The sequence below is a fragment of the Myotis yumanensis genome, unplaced genomic scaffold (genome assembly GCF_028538775.1).
Source record: "Myotis yumanensis isolate MYYU_CA2020_CCGP unplaced genomic scaffold, mMyoYum1.0.hap1 SCAF_40, whole genome shotgun sequence".
NCBI lineage: Eukaryota > Metazoa > Chordata > Mammalia > Chiroptera > Vespertilionidae > Myotis > Myotis yumanensis.
In genome coordinates, this window is record NW_027223791.1 from 36,708 (window position 1) to 51,800 (window position 15,093).

Sequence of the window (15,093 nt, forward strand, 5' to 3'; positions counted from 1 at the left end):
CCTATGCTTATGGCTTTCGCTCGTGCAGCATGGACGGGGTAGTCATGCTTCTGGTCGCTGCCGAGAAGCTCCCGGGCACACCCCCTGTTGTCCAATCACCCGAGGACAGCGTGTCCACACTCATCTCGTGGTACAAAATGCCAACTTTAGGCAAAACATGCATGGTGCCAGTGATGGGGGCCTCTGTCTTCAGATCACGCTGGACTCCCGGAAGCGAGTCACGGCCAACAGAGACCCCACGGGACACCATCACCACCAAAGAAGGGCGGGGGGGGGGGGGTGCAAAAGTAAGGGACGGAGCTATCTGGTTGACCCCCCAAAGCACGTAAATAGCGTGCCATGGACAGGTGGCAGCAAGAGAAGAGGGCCGGGCAGTCCACGGCCTCCCTCACCACTTTGCACGTGCGGGCAACGCCCTGTCAAACGTGCTTCCGAATCAGGACTTTGAAAAAATTCCGCAGGCGCCTAGAACCACTGTGTCGCCGGAAGGCCTGGACACAGAGTTGGCCCAAGCTCGCTCACAGAAAAATGAAGAACCATATCTGACGACAGGGACCACGTGTGCGCTCGTACCAACCTGCCTCGTCCTCCGCCATCCTCCACGCACTGCCCATACCGGCCCCCACCTACGGAGCTCTGCGACTCAGATAACGGCCACAAAGTAGAGCCCGGTGAGCGAGGCTCACTCGGCACACGCCTGCCCGGCGCAGCCCGGTCGACCACTTAATGACGCGCATGCTCCGGCCTCTAAAAGGGGATTTTGAAAAATTTCGTGGAAGGCGCCTCTGATGGACAGAGGGACGAACTCACAGGAGTGACGTGGACACACGGCCGGGGAAGTTAACATGCCGGATTTGGGGCAGCGGGGAGAGGATAAAAGAGAGGGATTGACCTTTGCCATTTCAAAATGGCGGCTGCCGCCCTAACTGGTTTGGCTCAGTGGACAGAGCATCGGCCTGCAGACTAAAGGGTACCAGGTTCGATTCTGGTCAAGGGCATATACCTTGGTTGAGGGCACATCCCCAGTAGGAGGTGTGCAGGAGGCAGCTGATTGAGGTTTCTCTATCTTTGAGGTTTCTAAATATCTATCCCTCTCCATTCCACTCTGTTAAAAAATCAAGGAAATATATTTAAAAAACAAAATGGCGGCTGCCAAGTGACTGGAGCCCAAAGAGCTGGAAGTATGCCACGGTCACCCACAACACGGGACAGTGCATGAACTCTAAGGTAGAGATCCACCTCATGCGCTGCATCCACCTGCCAGATGGCGAGATATTCTGCAACTTCAAAGAGCTCCCCCGTGTGGTCCAGGAGATTGACAGCAGGTGATCTGGGAGCAGCAAGAATGTGGGACCGAGGAAAGCCAGGGCCACCCCTGGCAGAAGTCTGGTTGACTGGGGCAGGGAGCGGCCTAGGTCCCAGCCTTGGTCCCTGCCCCTGCCTCTGCCCCCGCCACGGCCTTGGCCCCCACCTTGGCCGTCCCGCTCACTCCGGTCCAGCCTAATGATGTTGTCCAGTGACATGTGGATTTTGTTGGCCATGGCGGGCCCTGAATCAGCCTCGAATCGAGCCCGTGCGGAGGCACGCTGGTCCTGCACTTCCTGCACGGCGTTGGGGCTGTCCCATGTTGGGGTCCAGGCCCAGGGGTTTCCAAGTGTGTGGACGAGTTGGTGAAGAAGAAATGACACCGAGACAGCGTTCAGTGGATCAGCAGCCCAGCCAGGCTCTAGCCAGATGCTCTAGCGGCTTCTATGTTCCGGGACCGGGTCTTGGCCAGAACTCTCTCCTGAAAGCACCCTTGAAGAACGAGGACGACGACCACTACCACGACAAGCCTAGGGCTGAGAAGCTCTGCAAAGAAGGCCCTGCGTTCTTTAATAGCCCCAGTGCTGGTGGGAGGAGCCAAATCAGGCGCCCGCTCGACCAATCAGCTTCCCCCAGGACCAAAGTCACTGGTTGGGCCTCAAGTTGAGGGAAGGAGGCTTGCATTGGCGCTCCAGGATCAGGAGAGGGCGCCACTGGCCCGCCCAAGCGATTCACGGGGCTTGGGAAAGGACTTGGGGGACGGGGCAGGTGCCCAAGGAGGCCTGCAGGGCTCGGTCTCCACGTCTTGCCGGACAGCATAGCTGTTGTTTCTCGGTGGAAGAGGGGACAATACATACTTAGACAGGCTCCGGGAGGCCCAGTCTGGGCTAAAAGGAAACAAAGCCACGGAAAATCTCCTAGGCGTGCCTCACTCAGCAGATATCTTGTTAGCGGTACCTTGTGCTCGTGTGTGTGTGTGTGTGTGTGTGGCGGGGGGCGGGGGGGGTTGGAGGCGGGAGGGATAGGTGTGTGGGTGTGGGTGTGGGAGTTTGTGTGTGCGCGCACGAGCGTGTACGTCTGTGCATGTACATCCACAGTCACGCACGGACACTCCTTGCTTTGAACGGTCCGCCGCCATCCATGAACACCCTTCAGCCCCTGCCTTCTCAATGATAACGCCCCCTGCATGTCCTTCCCGCCTCGGGTCTAGCCAGAAATGGGGAAGTCCAGTCACCTGTCTGTGCTTTCCCCACAGGCGGTTGCAAGAGGGGGGCTTGCATTGACACTTCTGGACCAGCAGAGGGAAGGATGGGCTCTTCAGCCCCTGCCCCAGTCCACCCAAATTCTGTAATCCACAGCCAAAGATGATGTCCTGGCCTGTCCATCTGATCGACACCCCACCCACGCCCACCCCCCAACGCCCCACCCCCAACCCTCCCCCCACCCCGCTCAATCTGTGGATGGATGGTCCGGCCCCCACCCAGAGACCAAGTCCAGGCCTGGACACCTGGGCTTGCCAAAGCCTCAGAAATTGGAAAGGCGGGATCAACCTATTCTTCTGAGGAGGGCATTTTGTTGTTGTTTTATCTTAGGGAAGGAGTTATTTTGTTCGTTTGTTTGTTGTTTGTTTGTTTTTCCCACACCTTTTTGGGTGATTATGGCAAAGGTGAAAACAGCAACCGGTAAAATGAATCCCGAAAATGACCTCGGCACAAAACATCTTTTTCAGAGTTATTGAATAAAATAAAAGTTAATGAAAAATCTTTCTAGGAGTTTTGAATCCTATTTCCAAACAGAAGAAACATTTCCATCATTGGCCCCAGGTCCCTGGCCATCCTCGCGCACACTGACTTGCTGGTGCTTTAGCTGGTGTCCATCATCGCATCGTCATGGTCCAGCAGGGCGTCCAAGTCCTCGGCGTCCTTCATCGCGCTGTCAGCGTCCAGCTGGGAGTCCAACTTCTCGGTGTCCCTCATGGAGCTGTAAGCGTCCTTCTGGGAGTCCAACTTTTTGGTGTCCCTCATGGCATGGTAAGCGCCCAGGTGGGCGTTCATCCTTTTGGTGTCCCTCATCGAGTTGTAAGCGCCCTTTTGGGCGTCCAACTGCTGGGTGTCCCTCATCGCGCTCTAAGCGTCCAGCTGGGCGTCCAACTCCACCGCCGAGATGTGTGGCTTTGAATGGCACCCCGTGCGCCTGCCTGGACACCGCTTGCCTCCGTGGGCGCGGTCCTGAGTGGTGCCGCCGCCAAAGCCTCCAGATCCTCGGTTTGTAGTCACCCAGCCTCTGTTGACACTTGGTACCGGCCTGGGCTGCGTGTGCATCTGCGAGGTGAGGATCTGGATGTGGAGGGGACGGCCATCCAAAGGGATGCCATTGTACTGTTTCCTGGTTTCCAGGGCTTCTGCCTTCCTTTCAAAGTGCACGTGGGCTGTTCCCAGGCTGCGGCCAGAGAGGTCGTAATGGGCAGCGGCCTGCTTCAGAGGCCCGAACTCCGCAAAGAGCTGCTGGATGTCCGCTTCGGACGCTCCAAAATCCAGGTTGGACAACAGCAGCTTCCCCCAGATGGTCAGGCCGGTATCCGTGCCGAATGCCCTGCGGAAGCGGTCGTGTTGCCACTCGTGGGGAAGCTGTCTGGGCCTTCTGTAGGGTGCCGGTCGGTTCCTGCCTCGGCCAAGGGCCGCCCTGTTCCGGAACGACCCGCCGCCCCAGCTCTCCGGGGAGGCCTCCCTGGGAACTGGCCCTGCCTGGGTCCCGGCCGTGGTACCTGTCCCCGCCGTGGCCGTGGCCCTGGCCGTGGCCTCCCTGGGAGCCGGCCCGGCCTCGGTCTCAGCCTCGGTCCCTGCACCCGCCCCCGCCCCCGCCACGGCCGCGGCCCCCGCCTTGGCCGTCGCACTGGCTCCGGTCCAGCCTAATGATATCGTCCAGTGACATCTGGATTTTGTCGGCCATGGCGGGGCCCGAATCAGCCTCAGATGGAGCCCGTGCGGAAGGACGCCGGTCCTTCACTTCCCGCGTGGCGCCGGGGCTGTCCCAGATGTTGGGGTCCAGGCCCAGGGCTTCCCAAGGGTGTGGATGAGTCGGTGAAGAAGAAATGACACCGAGACAGCGTTCAGTAGATCAGCAGCCCAGCCAGGCTCTAGCCAGGTGCTCTAGCGGCTTCTATGTCCTGGCACCGGGTCTTGGTGAGACCTCTCTCCTGAAAGCTCCTCCCTTGGAGAACGAGGACGAAGATCACAACCACTATAAGCCTAGGGCTGAGAAGCTCTGCAAAGAAGGCCCTGCGTTCTTTAATAGCCCCAGAGCTGGTGGGAGGAGCCAAATCAGCCGCCTGCTTGACCAATCAGCCGCCCCCAGGACCAAAGTCACTGGTTGGGCCTCAAGTTGAGGGGAGGAGGCTTACATTGGCGTTCCAGAACCAGGAGAGGGCGCCACTGGCCCGCCCAAGCGATTCACAGGGCTTGGGAGAGTACTTGGGAGACGGGGCAGGTGTCCAAGGAGGCCCGCAGGGCTCCATCTCCACGCCTTGCGCGAGGGCATCGCCGTTTTTTCTCGGTGGAAGTGGGGACAATACATACTTAGACAGGCTCTGGTGGGCCCAGGACGGGCCAAAAGGAAACAAAGCCACGGGAAATCTCCTAGGCGTGCCTCACTCGGCAGATATCTTGTGCTCCCGTGTGTGTGTGTGTGTGTGTGTGTGTGTGTATGTGTGTGTTTGTGTGTGGCAGGGTGACCCGGGGGGCGGAGGGTTAGAGGCGGGAGGGATAAGTGTGTGGGTGTGGGTGTGGGAGTTTGTGTGTGTGCGCAAGTATGTGCGTCTGTGCGTGTATATCCACAGTCACGCATGGACAATCCTTGCTTTGAACAGTCGGTCGCCATCCATGAACACCCTTCAGCCCCTGCCTTTTCAATGACAACGCCCCCTGCATGTCTTTCCCACCTCGGGTCTAGCCAGAAATGGGGAAGTCTAGTCACCTGTCTGTGCTTTCCCCACAGGAGGTTGCAGGAGGGGGGCTTGCATTGATGCTTCTCGATCAGCAGAGGGCTGGACGGGATCTTTGGTGCAGGCCAAGGCCCCAGTCAACCCAATCTCTGTAATCCACAGCCAAAGACTATATCTGGCTCAAGCAATCTTGTGGGCCCTCCCCACCCCTCACCCCCACCCTGCTCACTCTCTGGATGGATGGATGGTCAGGCCCCCGCCCACAGACCAAGTCCGGGTGTGGCAATCTGGGCTTGCCAAAGCCTGAGAAAGTTGAAAGGCCGGATCAAGAGTTTTTCATGGAGGATTTTTTTATTTTTATTTTTTTTAAGGAGTATTTTTGTTTTTTTTTTTTCAATCTGGCATGACGTGGAAGGTGTCATTCCAGGCCCCCAAATCCAAGAATGTGGGGGGAGGAAGCTGACCTGAATCCAGTTCCTCAAGCTGATTTGCCTCCTCTGTTGGTGTGTGGTGACCCCTTCACACTACAAAACTGTTCACTATTTACTAGGAGCAATGTCAGAGTCATCCTTCAGCACTCCAGCCATGTGTTCGCTATGAGTCTTAAATCGTCGCTTTTTGTGTAGTGGACAGGCTTTTTCCTGCTCTGGATAGGGGCCTCTTTCTTTGGTCTGGATTCCTGCATGGAAGAAATACCCTGTCGCTTCAGATATTCTTCTGAATATCTCTGCTGCCTTCTCCAGTTTTCTCCTCACCCATTGAATCCACAGTGACACTCCTCCACAGTTTCTGAAACTCTTCGTCCACAGAAAATTGACAGCTTTTATCATTGAAGAAAAGAATTTTCTTCTATTCTGGATGATTTACAAAGAATATCTGGTCCCCTAAAGCCTTGACAGCTTTCTGGGAATTGGGCAGTTCTTCCTCTATGTCTTCTAGAAGAATTCCTCCTAAGCCTCGCTGGTCATGCTTATCTATGAGCAGATGCAGAGCCTTCTTATCTTCTACTCAATGGAATACTACCTTGCGTTGAAAAATAAAAAGAAGAAGAAGAAGAAGGAATTCTTGCCATTTGCAACAGCATGGGTGGAACTGGAGAGCATTATGCAAAGTGAAATTAGCCAGTCAGAGAAAAATGAATACCATGTGATCTCACTCATTTGTGGAATATAGAGAACAACATAGACTGATGAACAGGGACAGGTCCATAGACATCTGTACCACCACTCTGTGGTGGGGCCCGGCAACATGGCCACCACCAGGCAGTTCAGGGCTATCCCGGTATCTTTATATTTCTATCTACCTATCTACTTATCTGTCTATCTATCTATCCAAAATCATGTTCATGTTCAATTTGTAACAAGGAAATTGGGGCTCCGCACAACATGAGGAGCTGTATTAAAGGGTCACAGCATTAGGACGGTTGAGACCCCTGGTCTAAGGTTTATTTCTACCTCAATTTCTGGCCTCTACCCAGCCTGGCCCTGGCCCGGGCTTGGGCAGGGGGCAAACTACTGATGTGTTTCTCTCACATGGATTATGTCTCTTTCCCCCCCTCTTCCCCACTCTCTCTAAACATCAAGGGGAATATTTTATCAGGTGAGGATTAAAAATAAAATCGAACAAAGGTCGGTCACGAGGTCAGAAGGTCCAGTATTCAAAGTGTATGCAAGCTGCTCCTCCTGGGGGGTCTGGGCTGAATGTTTCAGAGCATCTCCAAGAAGGCCTGTGGGGATGGTGCCTCCACATGCTGGAAGGTGTTCTGGACTCTGTCTAACAGGATGAAGTATTTCATCTCCAGCCAGATGAACCAGAAGTAGTTCTCATCGAACAGGATGAAGACTCCCCAGTTCCCGTCCTCCCCTAAGGCGCTTTGGTGAATCCCTTCGGAGGTCTCTCTGGATCCACCAGATGCTGAACCTGTCCTTCTGAATCTGCATGAGGCGGCTGTGGGAAAAGCTGTACAAGTCGTCCATGTACTCCACCGTGGCTGATTTCCTCTGCATCAGGTGAATTCGAAACGAAGGCTCAAATTGCATTGGGCCATCCACATGGGTGTTAAGGCGAGGCCCATACATCCAACCAGTAATGCATAAGCCATCATGCACCACTACATTCAGCAGTCTTCTATAGCCATAGTCTAGCTGCCACAAACCCAAAAGGTTTCTGTATGGGAACATCTTGGCGTAGACTTCTCTATAAGACATATCACCGATCTTCTCCGGTTTCTGCAAGTTTCCGGGAATGCCAAAGTCCTGGTGACAGTGCTGTCTCCTCTTGGGAGCCATTATAAATCACATATACATCTCCAGCTTACAACAAGAGGTTTCTGGCTCCTCCAAGCCAACTCCCGGTTTGGCCTGGAGTTAAAAGTTAACCTTGCGATTTAGCCTGGAGTTAAAAGATAACATACCCTCACCCTAAGCACAAAGCAAGCTACATCTCCTCTGATAAGCTGCGACATTCCAAAGTCTGTTACATCCTTAACGACTTCCTTTGCCCACCCCCTTCCTCTAGAAACAGTATAAATACCACCTGCTGTAAAAATAAAACTGAGGCTTGATCAGAACTTTGTCTTGCTTCCATTTCTTCGAGTCTCCTATCCTCTCATTCCTTTGCAGGATTTGGTGTGGTGTACCCACGAAGCGTGCCCTGCAGGTCGGGGCATAACTGGCGCCCAAACGTGATCTCTGCTCTCCAATCCTCCTCAGGAATGTTCACTTTTTATGTCCGGCCGGACCTCCCTTTGGCGCCACTGGGATCGCCCTGTGAGTCAGCCTGCTTTTTTCCTGGTCGCCGCTCTGCTTACCCGCTTTGCGAGTCAGACCTGTTGCTTTGGTAAGTGAACGCATTTATTTTGGATAGGCATTCTCTTCCCTCATTGCCTCCATCCTTGTCTCCTGCCTCTAGTCCACTTTGAGCACTCTCTTGTTGTTTCGGGGAAGAGTGAAAGGTACCCGATTTCGGCAGAGAGAACTCCGAATCACTCAGGCTTGTCCCTTGGTTTCGTTCCACGTGGTTGACTCCTTCCAAAAACCCTGCGTTCACCTTGTCTTAGTGGTCTTTCTGAGAAAATGGGGACTCCAGCTGAGACTCTGAAGTAAGTGTTTTTGCCTACTTTAAAGCTTAAACCGTCCACCCAAAATTAGAAGTAATCCAGTAAGAACTTGTGTCACTGTTACTCTGGGAAAACTCCTTGCCTACTTAAAAACGCAAGTCGTCCACCTTGTGAGCACTCATGGGGTGCCTGACTCCCGACTGGTGAATGCCTGAGGGTCCTAGCAGGTTTCTTGCCTCACAAGGGTCCGAGTTGGCGGGTTATACCAACCGGCTGTTTACGTAGGAGGAGTGAGCTGCAAAAACAGCTCCGAGGAAGGCACTTGACAACAAGTTTCGATCTGGGGAGCTCTGATTCAGGGGCCCGAGTTGGCGGATCATACCAACAGGTTGCTTACGTAGGAAAACACACCTGTGGCATAAACAGGACTGAAGTAGTCTCAGCAGAGAATTTCAACATCCAGACCTATGACACGTGAACAGGGGCCTCTCTTTTGAGGTGATGGTTGGCATCTTCCTCGCTGGTTCGTCTCCTTGTCGACTCCTGGGCTGACCTGGTACGGGGTTTATACGTCCCGGAGGCTTACGTGGAAGAGGCTAAGACATGGGTCAGGCTCTGAGTTCTCATGAGCTGTTTCTTAAAGGACTCAGGGAGTCCCTCAAGGCGCGAAGATTTAGGGTTAAAAAGAAAGATTTAAAAGGCTTCTTGAAGGACTCAGGGAGTCCCTCAGAGCACGAAGATTTAGGGTTAAAAAGAAAGATTCAAAAGGCTTCTTGAAGGACTCAGGGAGTCCCTCAGAGCACGAAGATTTAGGGTTAAAAAGAAAGATTCAAAAGGCTTCTTGAAGGACTCAGGGAGTCCCTCAGAGCACGAAGATTTAGGGTTAAAAAGAAAGATTTAAAAGGCTTCTTGAAGGACTCAGGGAGTCCCTCAAGGCGCGAAGATTTAGGGTTAAAAAGAAAGATTTAAAAGGCTTCTTTACTTTTAAGAAATGAAACCCCGCTGCCGAATCTCTCTCTGGTTCGGAGAGATTCAGAGATGGCAGGAGAGGGCAGAGCTGTGGGCTCTCCTGCAATGAGATTACTTGGTGTTTTATTTAAAAATTACTGGAGAACATCTTATGACAACCAAACTTTGGCTAAGATTACCTTGGGTGTTAACCATGACTTTAGAAAGCGAAATAGGAAAAAATTTAAAAAGTCTTTTTCTATTAAGCATGACTTTGGGGAAAAATACGCCATCTGAGTCATTTGCTAACACTTCCCCCAAAGCAGGATATGTAGGGGAAAGGAAAAAGGAACACATGGCGATCCTACATGGACGCCTCCTCCCCAGTATTCAAATTTAAAATCTCCTTCTCGTAATTAACACTCCGGTGTGGGGTGAATTTCCCGCCAAAATATAAGATGGCGCGGGCAATTATTTAGGTTTCCCACGCAAAATCAGGGATTTTTATGATACCTATTACCCCAATGGGTATGAAACGGTTCGCATACGCAGGTAGGTATCTTTGTGAACGGCAAACAAACAAATATTTGGTAATACGCAGTTACAATCGGCCCGAGTTTACACGTTTCCCGCACTCCACCGCAAATCTATATGAACCGAGGTAAGACGGCTCCCGCGGAGTACGCGCAATTCACGCGAGCCGACTTAACTCGTTTCCCCCACTCCAAGTGTTAAAAAAGTTTTACAAAATTTAGAAAATGCGTCTGGGATTTCTGTTCACGTGTAAAGAGAAAAACTGGCTTGGAACTAAAAGCGCGCATCATCCAATTTTGGACATTTAGATAGAGTTTTGAGCTAAAAATCTCTTTACAAATGTACAGAATAAAACCCAAGACTGATTATTTCCTAAGAAAAATGGCATATTTGAGCCAGGGAAGAAATGCAGGCTGGTTCTAGCAATAAGATTGGTATATTTCCATAATAAAGAGTGATTTTTGAAATATTAATAAAGCCTGTTCCAAAGTTAATCTTAAAAGCCTCAAAGAAATTTAGTAAAATTGTCTGTTATAGAAAAGTTACCAAAATAACTGCCTTAAAATAATAATCTAGATTTGAATCTCAAGAATTATTGATCTATATTAATTATAAAAATCTAAGTAGCCCGGTAAAAAACCGGCCCTTTGTTAATTGAAAAGGCTGGCCAAAACATTTCTAATGAAAAAAGAGGATAAATTCTGTGATCCCAACAAAAATTTTAAATACAAAGATCAGTTTTAATTTAATTGATATCTCTTAATAATTATAAAAGGTATATAATCTTTAAATCATATATATATATATGTATATATTTGATGGTCTTTCAAGTTGGATTTCAAAACTATAACCAAGGAATGACTTTGGGACATTTCATGTGCCCTGAAATGTTTTCAAAAGTTTATTCTCTCTTCTTAAAGGATTTTTTAATAAAGCCAATTTAATATACTTGAAATCACATGGAAAGCTTTATCAAATATAAATTAATAAATGTATTTTAGGTTTTTGCCTCTGAGAAAGGGCAAAACAAGTAATTTTGTTTAATATTTCTTAAAATACAGCAGTGGAATTTTAAGATGTAATTTGAAATAACAAAAGCTCCTCGCCGCTGCATTTTAAATTAGGCTGGAGGTGGGGCAGCATTTGTCCCTTGTGAATCAAAAGTTTACTAAATACTAAATTTACTTGTTACATTTGTTGCTTGTGTGAGAAAGAAAGCTGTCTGGAAGGAAATAAAAAGGTTTCCTTCAGATGCCTAACTAAAATTAAAAATCAATATATTGGGCCTCAAAAGCTAAATTAAATAATTTGTGTTTTGTCTCCTTAAACAAAGTTTATGTAAATTTACCCAAAAACTAATACCAGAAATTTAATTAAGGTCATTTACTGTCCATAACTTAGGACAAGTAAAGTTAAAAGAATAAATGCTATTTCAAACTGACTTAAAATTGGCAAATTGGGTTAAATGGATATTCAGGGGAACTTAGTTGTCACCTATTAAAAGATAAACTTTTACAATTTTTATATAAGATCTCCATCATTATACCAAAAAATACTACGCAGGAACCAATTCCTGGAGCTTTAACTGTTTTTACTGATGGGTCATCAAATAAGGAAGCTGCTTATCATACTATAAATTCTGACAGAGTCAGGGAAACCCTAGTTCAGAACCAAATTGAAGAATTCATTAGAAACATGTATCCTCCCCTCCACTATCACCCTTTAGCCTTACCTAAATCACGAGGAGTAGATCTAGACACCCAAACCTCTGATATCTTAGAAGCCACACTTCGTGCTTTAAATGCCTCCAATCCATCCCTTGCAGAAAACTGTTGGCTATGCATGACCCTAGGTACACCTATGCCCCTTGTCATTCCAGATGACATCAGTAACATCACTTCTAATAATAATTGTACCCTCAGTTTGCCCTTTAGAACTCAACCTGTTGCATTCAACTTTTCCTCATGTCTACAAAAACTCCCCCAGAATAATAGTTATGATCTAGATGTAGGCTTCGTTAGCTTTGTTAACTGCTCTCCCGTTCACAATCACAGTTCCTCCCTTTGCCCCGCTCCTGGACGAGTGTTTGTATGTGGAGGTAATATGGCCTATACAGCTCTACCTTTAAACTGGACAGGATTATGTGTTCAGGCTAGTATTCTCCCTGACATTGATATTATTCCAGGGGGAGAACCTGTCCCCCTACCCAGCCTTGATTACATTGCTGGACGCAGTAAGCGGGCTGTCCAATTTATTCCTTTACTTATAGGACTGGGAGTCTCTGGAGCTGTGGCCACTGGCACAGCTGGATTAGGAACCGCATTACATACCTATAATAAATTATCTAATCAGTTAATTGATGTTCAGGCTCTTTCAGGTACTATCAATGATCTCCAAGACCAAATTGACTCCCTAGCAGAAGTAGTTTTACAAAATAGAAGAGGATTAGATTTACTTATAGCAGAGCAGGGAGGAATATGTTTAGCCCTACAGGAACGCTGCTGTTTTTATGCCAACAAATCTGATATCGTCTGAAGACAAGATAAGAAAACTCCAGGAAGACCTGGTGAAAAGGCGAAGAGAGCTGTTCGAAAACCCCCTTTGGAGCGGACTCAATGGCCTACTCCCCTACCTGCTTCCTGCACTTGGCCCCCTTGTCAGCTTACTGTTAATTTTAACCTTTGGTCCATGGGCTTTTAAGAAACTGACAAGTTTTGTCAAACAGCAAATTGATAGCATCCTGGCCAAACCCATTCAGGTTCACTACCACCGTTTAACTACTATAGACCGAGAACGTGATTATGATTGCCAGAGCTCCCTCCCCACAGGGACAGCATAAAGCCAGAGGAATGCTTACCTACACTCTATATAGAGGTATGGTATGGGTACCGTCTGGGTGCAGGGCAAAGCACTGCAAGTGAAGGTCAAAACAGAAAATCAAAATTTTCTCGACCGCCTCTGGATTTCTCTGTGAGCACACCTGGTTTGCATAGAGGTTGGTATCCATACATATATAATTGTTGGCTCTGCCTCTCCTCCCCAAAAGATACCAAGAGCCACCAGAGGTGAGATCTGCCGATCTCATGGGAGGAACCAGGTCACTACTCCCCCAGTCGGTTAATGCCCACCCTTAACTAAATGGTAAGGGAGGAATTGTTGGGAGCCATTATAAATCACATATACATCTCCAGCTTACAACAAGAGGTTTCTGGCTCCTCCAAGCCAACTCCTGGTTTGGCCTGGAGTTAAAAGTTAACCTTGCGATTTAGCCTGGAGTTAAAAGATAACATACCCTCACCCTAAGCACAAAGCAAGCTACATCTCCTCTGATAAGCTGCGACATTCCAAAGTCTGTTACATCCTTAACGACTTCCTTTGCCCACCCCCTTCCTCTAGAAACAGTATAAATACCACCTGCTGTAAAAATAAAACTGAGGCTTGATCAGAACTTTGTCTTGCCTCCATTTCTTCGCGTCTCCTATCCTCTCATTCCTTTGCAGGATTTGGTGCGGTGTACCCACGAAGCGTGCCCTGCAGGTCGGGGCAGTCTCCAGATGCTGTTGGTGTGCAGGATGTCCTGGAACATCTTGGCGTAGACTTCTCTATAAGACATACCACCTGATTCATCAGGATGTGGTAATTCTCTACCAAACTTTTATTTGGGAAGGCATGAATGGGAAATAACCCAGAATCCTAGATGTTTAAGACTGGAAGGAACTCATCTAGGCTAACTCCCTCCCTTTATAGATAGAGAAACCAAGGCTCAGGGAGAGGAGAGGACATGATGAAACCCAGATTGCACAGCTTGTCTCTGAGGTAGGATAGAAGCTGAGTCACCTGCCTCCCATGCAAGGCCCATTCCTCCCCTGAGAGCCACCAGGAGCCAGGTGTGCACCTGTAGGCAACCCTGCAGCACACCCTGGGGTGCCCCCACAGGCACACCGCCTATCTGGCTTCTCCCCTTGCTTCCTCCTTGCACGTCTCTGCTGTGCTTAAAGTAACACACACAGAACTCCGGAGCTCTGAGACCCCTGTGAAAACGGGCAAGCCTGCTATTATTCTGTGAAATGGGATTATTTTCTGTCTTTTCTACTTAAGATCAATGAGCTGCTAGCCATCAAGGGATTATTTTGTTTTTGAAGAAAACTTGGAGTAGGGTTCTGAGAGAGTAGTTGCATCACAATTAATTCCTACTGATGTTAAACCCAAGAATTAGATCCCAGAATTTTATAAAGAGTGGCAATGCTTTTGCTCTTTCTACTTCTAAACATTTTTTAAAAAATAGCATACACACTTGCATGCAATGCAAATAACCATACACTTGTGACTCTGGTAGGAGACAGTAGAGTAGGGGTCATTATCCCCAACTTACAGAAGAGGAGCTTGGTTAAGGGAAGCTACCTGTCTGCCTAAAGTCAAACAGGTAATAAAATGCAATGCCAAAACAATGACCTTGTCTAAGGCTTTCTTCTTTCTTACTGTGCAATTTTGCTTTAGAATTTTCTGCTCAAATTTTTCACATCAACACCAAAGAGCAACCTTTTCTGTTACATTTGAGACATTTCAGACACTTGAGTCCCTTAAAAAGGATAACAGCTTGACCCTTTGACTCAGGCAGCAGCCCCACAGCAGGCACTTCTCTCTGCTGGACACTAAATGACACAGGTGGGTTATGGGGGTGGGGGGTGAACTTTGGGGGTGCAGAAATGAGATTAACCTTTATGATGCTTTCAATTCTTCATAATGCTCTGCATCCTTTCAAAAGCAATCTGAGGTAGTTCTTAGCTTTGACAATAATTCAATCAAAAGTAAAGCATTCATTTGTTCATTTCAAAAAATATTTACTCACTCACTGGTGCAGAGAAAAAGTCTCGAAAGGCTATATCATGAGTCTAGGTGTAATGATTATTAGCATTTTATGAATGCTAAAGTATCTTATCTTTTGTACAATGAATATACATAGCATTGGAAATAAGAAGACAAACAACAATGATCTCACTTACATGTAGAATTTATAAAGAGCTGAATTCATGATAACATGGAGCAGAATGGTGGTTGCCAGAGATTGGGCCTGGAGGAAATTGGGCAATGCTGGTCAAGAGGTACAAACTTCCAGTTACAAGATGAGTAAGGTCTGAGGTTTTAACGTACAGCATGGTGGCCACAGTTAACAATATTAAATTGTATACCTGAAAGTTGCTAAGACAGTGTATCTTAAGTGCTCCCACTACAACAAGAAAAAAAGTAGCTGTACATGTATCGACGCATCATGTGCACACATTAGACTTACACAACAGTTGCATGTCCA

General features: G+C 48.5%; 2 pseudogenes; both read right to left on the reverse strand.

Moving 5' to 3' along the window:
• Window positions 1-3,431: 3,431 nt before the first annotated feature.
• Window positions 3,432-4,254, reverse strand: LOC139000879 (THO complex subunit 4 pseudogene; annotated as a pseudogene).
• A 1,530-nt stretch (window positions 4,255-5,784) lies between these two features.
• Window positions 5,785-7,533, reverse strand: LOC139000880 (general transcription factor IIE subunit 2 pseudogene; annotated as a pseudogene).
• Window positions 7,534-15,093: the final 7,560 nt, after the last annotated feature.